Source organism: Typopeltis vanoorti, chromosome 16 (assembly GCF_054136105.1).
Source record: "Typopeltis vanoorti isolate ZY-2024b chromosome 16, IOZ_Tvanoo_1.0, whole genome shotgun sequence".
Lineage (NCBI taxonomy): Eukaryota > Metazoa > Arthropoda > Arachnida > Uropygi > Thelyphonidae > Typopeltis > Typopeltis vanoorti.
This window is the reverse complement of record NC_143564.1, coordinates 36,139,501-36,152,946: the sequence shown is the minus strand read 5'-3', so window position 1 is coordinate 36,152,946 and position 13,446 is coordinate 36,139,501. Positions and strand designations below refer to the sequence as shown.

The 13,446-nt window shown below is 38.3% G+C and overlaps 1 protein-coding gene across 1 annotated transcript in view; it reads left to right on the top strand.

The window, feature by feature from the left end:
- Window positions 1-13,446, top strand: part of LOC150097950 (uncharacterized) — a 357,533-nt gene that overhangs the window by 99,819 nt on the left and 244,268 nt on the right. The window lies entirely within an intron of this gene.

The following is a 13,446-nucleotide window of genomic DNA, read 5'->3' as shown; positions in this document are numbered from 1 at the left end:
TAACACAGTGATGGCTGAACTGGATAAGGGTAATGGGTTTACAGTGATACTGCTGGACCTTGCTAAGGCCTTTGACAGATACCACATGGAATTCTAATCAGTAAACTGCAGCATATGGGGATGGATATAGGGTTGTGAGATGGATAGAAGGGTGGTTGATGGAGAGATATCAGAGTAGTTTATTCAGGAGTAGTCCAAAAGACGGCCTGTGACTAGTGGTGGCTGCAGGATTCTGTTCTTGGATCACTACTATTTAATTTGTTCATTAACAATGTAGGAAAGGATCTGAGAGGAACTGTTCATTATTCCAGGAGATTGACGAGGCCAGGGATTTGGGAGTGTTGGTGGATAGGTAGTTGAATTTTAGGGGTACATTGTAGAAGTGGCTAAATCAGCTCATCAAATCACGGTTACTGAAGAATACTTTGATGAGCAGAGACAAGCAAGTTATTGTTCCTCTGTATCGTACCTTGATAAGACCCTATCTTGACTACTGTGCCTAGATCTGGATGCCTGAGTTTCTTCTTGATGGAGAAGAGGTGGAGAGGATCCAGAGGTGAGGACCAAGGTGATAGCAGGTCTATGGAATGAACCTCATGAGAACAGGTTGAAGATTTGTGGGTTGCAGAAATTGGTTGATATGTGTAAAAGGGGTGATATGGTTGAGACATTGAAATTACTGAAGGGTTTCTATAAGATTAATTCGGAGGATATTTTTGAGAACAGGACTGGTGGTGGGTGGAGTAGGGGCCATCCATGGAAACTGGGCAAGAGTGTGGTTATCAAAGGTGTTAGAGCTAGGTTTTTTGCTTGGAGAGTGGTAAATGAGTGGAATAAGCTGCCAGTCTGTTGGGTGCCATGACTGTGAATGAGTTCAAGGCAAAGTGTGATAGATTATTATTATTATTCAGGCCTCAATGGAGTCAAAAGACTGATCGTGGGAGGTCCTTCCTAAGAACATAGTCTGTCAAGACTCATCGAAGGGAGGTCCCCCCCCCCCCTAAGATACACAAAGTCTATCATACCACTCCTTAAACTCATTGACTGTTCTCGCTCCCACCACTCCATCAGGCAATGCATTCCATGGTTCAACCACCCTCCACACAAAGAAACCACTCCTTACCCTCTTGCTCACAGTTTCCTTTCATAACTTCCAGGGATGGCCTCTTGTCATCACTCCTTCCTGCTGTTCAACCAAGCGAAAGAACTCTCCAGTGTCAACCCTGTAACCACCGCTCAACAGTTTAAAAGTCTGAATCATATCACCTCTCCTTCTATCCACCAAACTCTGCAGTCCACATTCCCTCAGCTGATCCTCATAACTATGCTTGTACAGTCCTGAAACTATCTTTGTCATCTGTCTTTGTATCCTTTCCACAGTAATTTATCCCCTTCAAATCCCGGGGACCAAATCTGAGAACAATAATCCAAGTGTGGTCTGATCAGAAACTTATGCAATGGAATGATAACCCTCTTATCTCTGCAGGTCAGTGTCTTTCTCATAATTGCAGCAATCCTCTGTGTTACTTTCACCACCTTTGTAATATGTCCCCTAAACTTCAGGTTTCTATCAATCATCAACCCCAGATCTCTTGTCCCCCCTACTTCCTCTAGTATAACTCCTCCCATAGAGTATGCAGCATCCCATCGATGTTTCCCAAACCTCAAGACCTTACATTTTGTTGCATTAAACTGATACCCCATTCATTTGCCCATCTATCTAGCTTATTTAAATCCTCTTGCAGGGCTACCACATCTGCACTATTACTAATAATCCTTCCCAGCTTTGCATCATCTGCAAACAACTGAATATCCCCTTGCAATCCACTGGCAATGTCATTGATATAAAGGTTAAACAAGATACTGTGTGAATGTTGAATAGTTGTTCTTGACATGATGTTAGGGCCTCCCTCTGAGTCTAAGGGCTCTTTGGAGTTGCCTGTAATAATAATAAATTGCCTTCCATACACTGATATCTGTTGCCTACTAATAGTATTGTCTTTTTTGCCTAGTTTGCCTCTAGGTGAGATGAAAAACTATTCAGGATGCCAGTGTGTGAGGAAACCTGCAATCTCTTATAAGATTGGCTAACTCTCATTAAATTCAGAAAAATCCATAAGATTTTTCTCCTAACAAGAATCAGACTTGAGTTCTTTTGGCTGAGGGATGCATTGTCTGATTATTTCAGCTGATCTTTGATGGCACATATGGTGCACAATATACTTTAATTTTACCTATATCATTCCCTAAGTCAGTAGACACTTCACTGAAATCCCTTCATCTCCTTAAACCTAGTGAAGAAATTTACTTGCATATAATCAATACATGGCTTGATCTAATTTCCTTGCTATAATCCACGGTTATATATATTACTATCAGTGTAGCCTGTGAATTTCAGGTACTTCTGTCCATTTCCAGATTCATTATCTTCATCTTCAATATAACTTTACCAATGGAATGTACTGAATTTCTGCTTTCCACTTTAATGTTTTGCTGTATTGAATTGATGGTTGTACTCATTTATCCGCACAATAAAACCATACCTCTTTTACTCCACATAGCACTCGTCAGCTTTGCATGATATGCAAAGCTGAGGAGCACTGTGGAGTGATATCCAGCATATAAATCTCCAGTCATTAACATGTTATAGGACTTAAAATTGATTTCAGAGGCACCAATCTTGATCTTCCTCTCCCCAGGATACTGTGCTGCCTAATAGTCAACTTTAGGTGACTAATTATATAGTCATGCATTATTTTTTTTATTATTATTCAGGCCTCCATGGAGTCAAAAAGACTCATCGTGGGAGGTCCTTCCTAAGAAACAGTCTATATCAAGACTCATCGAGGGGAGGTCCCCCCCGAAGAAACAGTCTATCATACCACTCATTGACCGTTCTCGTTCTCACCACCCCATCAGGCAATGCATTCCATGGTTCAACCACTTATTATCAAAAACATTTGCAAAAATTATGGTAAGCAAAACAAAATGAGTAAGGAGCAGGAACATGGTTAGTATGAGTGATTATGAAGTAACTAAAATGAATAGAGAAATGCAAGTAGGATGCCATTGAGCAGAATGCAGTCATATTTGGAGTTAAAGAAGAAATGTAATGAGTCCAAAATATTAATTTAGAACAGGGGTCGCCAAACTTCTTTGCCTGCCGACCCCTTCAAGAGTTTGACTTTTTATTGATCCCCTCTATTTTACTATTAGGTAATTTTAATATTACCTGATATGTATGTTGATGAATATTAGAACTTTAATGCTCACTTGCATGTCGATGCACAAAAATGAGACTGGATTCGAATACATTTAAGTATAAATAAATAAACAACTGTGCACGTGTTGCAATCTCGCGCTGGCCGGCCGGGTACCACCAACCTCTGTAACTATTTTCATGACCTTGCTCCATCTTACAGGTCCTATTCATGTCACTGTTCCCATGATTCACTCTTAATTGCATTGTCATTCAGGATGGAGGTAATCTAAGTTGACTGAATTAAATATTACCTGTACAATGATGTCTTATATTTTTCTATCGACACCTATCAATGTTATATTGACCCCTTGGGATCGATATCAACACTTTGGTGACCACTGGTTTAGAAGCTTCAGAGATTTTGGAATAGGACCAGTAAACTTGGCCAAAAATTAGGACTTAAGACTTCGGTAGATCAGTGAATGGTCACTTTAATAAAAGAGGAACAATGCTATTTTCAGAAAGAAGTCTATGTGGAGGAATGTATATCATTATGGTTAAAACAGTAATAAGCTTGAAACTAAGAAGAAATTTGAAAGAAGCTGTCTAGCAAGATTCCAGCAGGACTAACTATGGTGGGGACCAGGAAATGTTTGGACAGTTGAGTTTGGAAAGTGCAAGAAGAATGATTGTTATGGGAGATTTTAACTACAGTAGTATAAATTGGAGAGAGGAAGATGCATGTAGCTATTAAGGGAATGGATTTTCTAAAATTCTTGAGGAACAAATGTCTTAGGCAACATGTAATAGAGGGAACAAGAGGTTCAAGAGTTTTGGATTTGGTCATAACATCAGAAGAGTTGATAATAACTGAGATGACATCTCTACCACCAGTTGGAGAGAGTGACCATATGGTTTTGACTTGAAAAGTGAATAGACATGCAGAAGTATCAAAGAGACAGGAACTTATGTGGATGTATAAGGCGGGTGATTATGATAGTCTAAGACATCAACTTGGGGAAGTTTCATGGAGGGAGGAATTGGAAGGTCGGGATATCAGTGCATGGGAAATTATGAAAGAATATTTGTTAGCAGGAACGGTAAGTTGTATACCATGAGTGAACATGAGGAAACAATTTGGAGTAAAGTGGATGACAAACAATATTAAACAGGAATTGCATGCAAAAAAGAGGCTATGGAAGAGATATAAGGAGACAAGTGAAGAGAAGATGCATGAAGAATATAAGACACAGGCCAGAAGAGTGACTAGTATGGTAAGGAAGACAAAACTGGAATATGAGAGGAGATTGGCCCTAAGATCCAAAGAAAATCCTGGAAATTTTTTAGATATGTGGCCAGTAGGAGGAGAAATGACTGTGGAAGAATGATATTGTGGGATAAAAATGGGAATAGAGTGACTGATGCAGAGGACATAGTGGAATTGTTCAATGACCACTTTATTGGAGTATTTCATCCTGGAGGAGTCAGTTTTAATGCTAGAGGGATAGGGCCGGTTCAAAGTTTAGAGGTACAGGAGGAGAGTGTTTCAGATATTGAGTACTCTGGATGTCAGCAAAGCTGTGGGACTGGATGGTATTTCACCAAGAGTTTTGAGAGAACGTGCTAGGGAACTGACAGTGCCTTTAACCTGGCTTTTCAATGAAAATTTGGCTGTGGGAAAGGTGCCCATGGAATGGAAGGAAGGTCAGATAGTGCCATTGCATAAGGGTGGTAGCAGACTGGAAGTGTCTAATTATAGGTCAATTTGTGTATCTTCGGTAGTTGTTAAGATCATGGAGAAATTAGTGAGGGACCGTATACAGCATTGGGCAGTTGTGGGTAATGTTATCTCTGAAAGTCAACATGGATTTGTGAAGGGACACTCTTGTTTTAGCAAAATGCTAAAACAAGAGTGTCCCTTGTTTTAGCATATTGTATTTAGCATATGATAAGCTGATATTTAAATTGCAGCACATGGGTTTGGATGTCAGATTGCTCAACTGGATTCAGGATTCTGTCTGATAGGTATCAGAGTTGTGTATGGTTGAGCAGTTTCAAGGAAGCAGAGGGTTACAAGTGGGGTTCAACAGGGCTCAGTACCAGGACCTATAATTTTTAACCTTTATATCAATGATATTGTCTGTGAATTGCAGGGGGATATTTAGTTCTTTGCGGTTGATGCGAAGCTGGGAAGGATTATTAGTAATAGTGCAGTTGCGGCAGCCCTGCAAGAGGATTTGAATAAGCTAGATATATGGGCAAATGAATGGGGGTTTTGGTTTAATGCAGCAAAATGTAAAGTGTTGACGTTTGGGAAACATCGATGGGACACTACATACCCTATGGGAGGAGTTATGCAGGAGGAAGTAGGGGAGACGAGATCTGGGGTTGATGATTGATAGAAACCTGAAATTTAGGGGACTTATTGCAAAGGCAGTGAAGGTAACACAGAGGATTCTGCAATAATGAGAAAGACTGACCTGCAGAGAGAAAACAGTTATTATTCCATTGTATAAGACCCTGATCAGACCACACTTGGACTATTGTTCTCAGATTTGGGCCCCAGGATTTGAAGGGGATAAATTAACTGTGGAAAGGATACAAAAGTATGATAAAGATGGTTTCAAGACTGTACAATGATAGTTATGAGGATCAGCTGAGGGAATGTGGACTGTATAGTTTGGATAGAAGGAAAGGTGACATGATTGAGACTTTTAAACTGTTGAGAGGTGGTTACAGGGTTGACACTGGAGAGTTCTTTCGCTTGGTTGAACAGCAGGAAGGAGTGATGACAAGAGGCCATCCCTGGAAGTTGCAATAGGAAACTGTGAGCAAGAGGGTGAGGAGTGCTTTCTTTGCATGGAGGGTAGTTGAACCATGGAATGCATTGCCTGATGGAGTGGTGAGAGCGAGAACGGTCAATGAGTTTAAAGAGTGGTATGATAGACTTTGTGTTTTTTAGGGTGGGGGAGCTTTTGAGTCTTTTTGACTCCATGGAGGCCTGCATCATAACAGTTGGTGCCTATATAGGCATTTAAGTGTAAAGTATGATATCCGAAATGTATTGGAAAAATAAAAGCATACAGGGTGATTAATTTAGTATGGGAGACTGACAAATGGAACGGATTTATTGGAAGTTAGTGATTATTATTAACATAGGACCCCAATGGAGTCAGATTATTGCAGGAGGTTCATTTTCTCTCATGCAAGAAGATCATCAAGTCATGCCTTAAACCTATTCATAGTTTCTGCACCTGTCACACTTTCAGACAATGGTGTACAGAAGTCAGAAATGACTTATGTATAATTGGCAGATAAGTGAAAAGATTTGCTCTGGAGATTCAGCATCTGAGAATAATGGTTGACTGAAAACATAAGTTCAGAGGCTGTGAGTTGCAAGACCTTAATCAAACCACAAATAGACTAGTTTGAGAAAATTAGAGTTAAGGCAATATCAGGACTCTTGAAAGTAGATGAAGCGTGGTTGAGGGGATGTACTGATTAAACTGCTTATCTAGTTTTCTCATCAAAATAGTATATTTATGGTTTCATTAAGGTCTTGCAATTCATGGCCTCTGAACTTAAGGTTTCAGTCTAACATCTAAACAAATATCTCCAGAGGTATATCATTATTATTTTTGCTCAACTTTTGTCAAAACATTGTCAAACAACTATCTCCTTGTCTGCAACAAAAAGTTAAATAATTATGTCCCACAATAGAACCGTGTGCTTTTCTCTAGCCAGCCAATTTGTTCATCTGAGTCCATCTCCTTTGGCTTGTATATAAACTTGCCATGAGGTAGTCTATCAAATGTCTTTGTAAAGTGTTCAAGAATATAACTGTGTTTGGGTCTCGTGTATCCAATATGTTAGTCACTTTATCGTAAAATGCAAGTAGACTGCTAAAGTAACTTATCTTTAACTACCACAGAGAATCCTGTCTATCACTCAAATCCTGCATGGTGTTCTTAACCAACCTTTACAATACCTTAATTACAACTGCAGTTATAGATTTGGCTATAATTTGAAAATATCCATTTCAACATAACATCTTGTGCAGTGGTGCTATTTTGTGTCCTCCTTTAAAAAATGCTCAATATTGAAAGACTGGTTAAACCAACCAGGTTAGGACATTTTCCCTAAAACATGCAGTAATAGATATGTTATCCATCCTATATAGACTTATTAACATTAGCCTGCTCAACACTTCATACTTGTGGTTCATTCACTCTTAGTCTTAAGTATTTGCCTCCATGTGGATATTGCACAGCACCAGTAAGAAATACAGTGACAAAGTGATAATTAAATAATTTCACCATATCCCTTTCAAATACAGTGACAAAGTGATAATTAAATAATTTCACCATATCCCTTTCAGAGTGATCAATTTGCTACTATCATCATCCACAAGACTAGTTATTATTTAATCGTTAATGGGTAGGAATTGAGACTTCAGTGCTTTGTATCTTGTAATAGTATCAGAAGATATGTGCATGAATTGGTCACATTGCATATGTGACTGGCTTATGTAGAGTTGGCCAAGCATAGTGAGATTTCCTTAAGAAGGGGATATATGTGGAACTAAAGAGAATTGATGGACACCTCGGAGCAGTACTATTGCATTGAACAGCTAGGAAGAGAATTGTCACTGCATGCAATTTCCCAGAAGGAAGCAATTTTGGATTGCATTCACTGAGCTAAGATAAATCAATTAGGTTGATGTAGTCATTGGAAATAATTTCTCAAGAATGAAATTGGATGGAATGAAGGAAAGTTTTTTTAGGAGGTTTTGAAGTTGGATAGCTGCTGGATATAAACCATAATTTGCTCGTGTTTACAAATCTGAACTTTTCAGAGAAAAAGGAAGAATGGTGGTAGTCTAACTTCTACATAAGAATAGAAGCTAAGTTCTTGTTTGGCTCTGCATAGGTCAGTTGTCTTAGGCATTCTTACTGAGGAGAGTCTTTGGTTGGAAAGACATGTTGGAATTCCATCCAGGTGCAAAGAATCTTTTATAGGAACTTAAACATTTTCAAGTGAACTCATCTTCAATTGTTTTAAAACTGACTTGGAGTGAAGGTGGGATAACGTTTCATACAGAGATAGCAGGGATTCTTCGTATTGGAGGCAGGTTTTTGTCCTACATAGATGCCATCTTGTTAAAACGCACAGAGAGAGAATAAACTTAGCTTCATAGTCTGCTGCTTGAACTATGATTCCAAGCATCGAGCAATGGCTTCACTCTAGTGCTGATGACACACCATGTTTGCAAATACAAATCTTCATCAGAAGATGACATGTTAAGATTGACTTCCAATGCTTTATTATAGAATAGCATGTCTACGAAAATATGTAGCTGAATCCTATGCATGCAGGCAGACTTTGATATTTTACATAGAATTGAAAATTGTATAGTTGCATCTGATCATCAGTTGCATCAGTCTTGGGACTGGTAGCTCACAAGCAATTTCCTCCATTCCACTCTGTCATTGGCTTTCTTCTTAATCTCCTGGTAACTCCTCAAACCTGTGCTGTCTTTGATTTGGTCAAGAAAGCTTTTCCTTGGTCTGCCTCTTCTTCTTTTCCCATCTATTTTGCCTTCAGTTATTCTTTTCACAAGTCCATGTCGAAGTATATGTCAACCACCTATCCCTTCTAATTTTGATCAATTTTATTAGAGTTCTTGTTTCATTCATCTCTCTCAGGACTTGTTGGTTTGATTTTTTTTTTCTGTCCATTTTATTTTGTTCATGTGACGCCAGCACCACATTTCAAAAGCCTCCAATCTTCTTGCTTCTTCTCTGCCTAGAATCCAGGTTTCACATCCATACAGTGCAATGCTCCATATCAGTGTCTTTACTCATTTTTTTTTTTTTTTTTTCAATTGTAGGTTGAGGTTTCCTGTTAAAATGCTTTTCATCTTAGAGAATTGGGCTTTTGTGTTGTTTATTCTTGATCTTATGTCTTCTCTTGTTCTGCCATCTTCTGTTATTAGGCTACCTAAATATTTAAAGCTTTTCACTTGTTTTATTTGTTCCTTGCTGATGTTTATATGCTCTGTATTGATACGGATTTTGCCTGTAACAATGATTTTAGCCTTATCTGTGTTGATTTTCATTTTATATTTTTCCAGGTTATTTAGTAATTCTAGCATTGTTTTTAACGTTCTTCTGTTTTCTGCTACAAGGGCTATGTCATCAGCAAATCTTATACACATGATTTGCTCACCATTTATCTTTGTGCCACTATTTATTTTATCTTTAGTTTCCTGAATGGCTTTTTCAATATATAAATTAAAGTGGTGAAAGTATACATCCTTGTCTTATTCCACTCCTGATATTTATTTATTCCTTATTATTGATTTTAATCCGTCCATTTTGATTTTTGTAAATTTGATAAATTATTTTCATATCCCTCAAATCTATGCCGATATTAGTTAGACAATTTAGGAGTATTTGCTGGGCTATGCATTTGATCATAAATAATTTTATCTATATATACTACCTTTTTTTTTTTTAAATTATTTTCTTTCTACATAAGATTTTACTCATTTGGCTACTTTTTACCTTCATTACTATTGTACTTTTTTTGGCATAGTTTAATAAGTTGCTTCAGTTGTCTTAGCATCAATAAAAATGTTACTAGTCAACTGGTTAACCTGTTTGTTCCTTAATTGTGTATTATCACTGTCTTAAGATATATAATCATTTCCACCTTTGTATCCATCTTCAGCCTGTCTCTTAATGTCTATCTACAAACAGTTTGAACATTCCTTCACATCTGCTTACATTTAAGAATACTAGATGTCCCCAACCACTTCAAATACCTTGGAGCTCTTCCTCACTATTGACCCATATAAGTATACTGTGAATATAAGGTAGTTCAGACCAGAATCTCTTGCTGATCTGTTTTCCGAATGAAACATCAGTGCAAAATAACCACACGTTGTATGGTATTACACGAAAGCAAATTGGGACAATCTTTGTAACTACTACACATTTCCAAGGAAATGTGGTGCAATAGTAGTTCCATCCTAGACTATGCTTCCAGTCATCTCACCCAAACCTTTGTGCTATCAAAATAAATCTTATCAGCATGGAAAGATTTATTCCCTGTTCAATCCTAAGTTCTCATCCCCTATCTAAGCCTTGGTTCTCCTACCAGTGTGCCAAAGCTGTACAAGAGAAGAATCGAGCATACCTTAACTGGCTTGCATCCAAAACTCTCCACTTATACCAGACCCTGGAATAGGTGCAAGAAAACTGTCAACACAAAAAATGAGAGCTAAAAGCAAGAAACTTGCATAATGTCCACGTGGCAACCATTATTCTGATCTTTAGTCAAAGCGATTGGCCACAACTTCTGTCCAATTTTTTTGCCAAAAAAAAAGATCAGGAGAGTTTCTCAAATTGGATACCAAAGTCTCTTGGTCCCAATGGCATTCCTCTGATTGTCCTAAAGGTCTCTGCTCTAGAGGTGACTTCTCTTCCGCTGTGTATCATTTTATTCTTATTCCACTTCAGTATGGAAATTCGCTGATATTCAACCCATTCCTAAAATAAGAAATAAATCTGTACCCTTAAACTACTGTGCAATTTCTCTTTGTAGTCCCCCAGTCACAAAAGTTATTACTAAACTTAGTGTTTGTACTGTTGGTGTGCTAAGAATTTTTTTTTTCCATTTTTATCAGTTTTATTTTTTCTATTTTATTTTAGTCTGAAAACCCTGCTCCAAAAACCAAATATGTAACTTTTTCAAGTTGCATGAGGGAATGGCAGTAACTAGCTGCCATTTCCTCATAGTATATCTCCAAACTCAGAGAACCAAGTACTCCTTGTTTATCCCTTCCACTGCTCTCCTTAGGAACAGTCTACAATCAGTTTTCCAAGGAACACAGTCTACAGCTCTCGAAGATAAATGTGAACCAGTTCCCTTTTGCCCATCCAGGGTGCTAGGCTACTAGTGGATTGGTTCCCCATAAAATAAAGTTAAATGCTTTTCTCACTCAGCTCATCCCATCATATCCTTAACTCTTTGGTTCTTTTTTAACTTAGAATCACCATATCTGAGCACTTGAGGCTTTAATAAGTGGGACAGTGATCTTTCACTGGGTGAAGAAATTCACCTCTCATCTAAAGACAGTTAAACATCTGTTTCCTCAACAGGATTTGAACTCGTGACCAGTTGATTGGCAAGTGGGTATGCTAACCATTCGGCAACCATGTCACCGGAAAGAGCTATCAACACAACTGCTACACTACCTTGAAGACTCTCAGCTAATAAATAACTGCCAGTGTGATTCGTCACTGATAGTTAAAAGACAATTACTCACTCACATTGCTCAAAAGTTAAGTCAGACCCAGTTGGGTCACCCTTGACATCTTCAAGGATTTTGACTGGGTCTGGCACAGATGCCTGTTAAATAAACTTGTTTCATTTGATGTTCTCTGACTTCTGCAGTTGGACTGCCAGCTTTCTGACTGGATATTCACTTTGGTTGATGGATGATTACTTCTAATTATACATGCAGGGCTCGTACAAGGCTCTGTTATCTCACCCACCCTATTCCTTCTATATATATATATATATATATATATATATATATATATATATATATAAAATGACTTACTCCAGCAGACTACAATTCAATACATATTTTTACTGGTGACAGCACATTGCATTCCTCCTTTTCAGTTGACAAACTTGGCAATTCACAAATAGCCATAATCTTTTGGAGCCTTAACTGCTAACACCTTAAATACAGATCTCCAAAACATTCATCAGTAGGGTGTGGAGAATCTTGTCAACTACAATGCAAGCAAAACAACACTTTTTTCACAACAAAAGAACCTTTTTCAGCTTTACTTTTGACAAAATCCAAATTCTCATGCATGAGATTTATTTTCTTTGGATTCCACTAACACCAAATCTCTTGGTGTTAGTGTTGGAGTTGGGTTAATAACAGTGGTATTATCTTTGATGGACAGCATGGATTTGCTAAAGGGAGGTCATGTTTTAGTAATCTACTTACTTATTACAATAAAGTGACTGCCTCCTTGGGCAGAGGAAAAGGATACACAGTAATATACTTGTTTTTTATAAACTCTTTTGATAGAGTATCTCATGATAGGTTGACAGTCCAACTAGAGCAGATGGAGGTGGATACTAGATTGGTGCATTGGATTTGAGACTGGCTATCTGATAGGTATCAACAAGTTGTGTATATGGGGGAGCGATATCCAGGAAAAGGAAAGTCACTAGTGGAGTGCCTCAGGGGTCGTCTGTTTTAGGTCCATTACTGTTTAACTTGTATATTAATGATATAGGTGAAGATTTGGATGGAGATATTCAGTTGTTTGCAGATGATGCAAAGTTGGGATGAACCATGAAGTGTAGTGAAGGTATGGTGGCCTTACAGGAAGGCTTGAATAGATTGAGTGATTGGCACAGAAATGGGGATGCGAGTTCAATGTTGCATAATGTAAGGTTTTAAAATTTGGAAAACAAAGATGGGATACAGAATTTATGCTTGGTGACAATATATTGTTGGAGTTAGAGCAAATAAGAGATCTGGGAGTGTAGTGGATAAGGATTTAAAATTGAGGGGACACATCGCCAAAATTGTGAAGACAACACAAAGCCTTCTGGGAATGATGCAGAGGACACTGACGTATAGAAGTAGGGAGATTCTTGTTCTGTTGTATTAGGCCTTGATTAGGCCACACATGGACTATTGTGCCCAGATTTGGTCACCGGGTTTTCAGAAAGATGAAGAGATGTTGGAAAGGGTCCAAAGGAGGCTGACTAAGGTAGTTTCTGACCTGTGGAATGTAGAGTATGAGGAAAGATTGAGAAGATGTAATTTGTAGAGTCTGGTGAACAGGAGGAAGAGGGGAGATATGATAGACCTACACGTTGGTAAGGGGTTGTTATAGGATCAATGTTGGAGAAGTTTTACAGAGATTAGGGGAGAACCAGAGGTCATCCCTGGAAACTGTATAAAGAGGGTGTGAGAGGCAGGTTTTTTCGTGCAGAGTTGTGAATGATTGGAATGCCTTGCCTGAGAATGTGATGTCTGCAAAGAGTCTGAATGTGTTTAAAACATGGTATGATGAGCTGTGTGTGTGTGTGATAAAAGTTCCTCCCAGATGAGTCTTTGACTCCATGAGGTCTTGGGGTGGTAATAATAATATTCCACTATCCAATTAAAGAAAACTAATTTAGTCACTAAAGAGTAACATTGT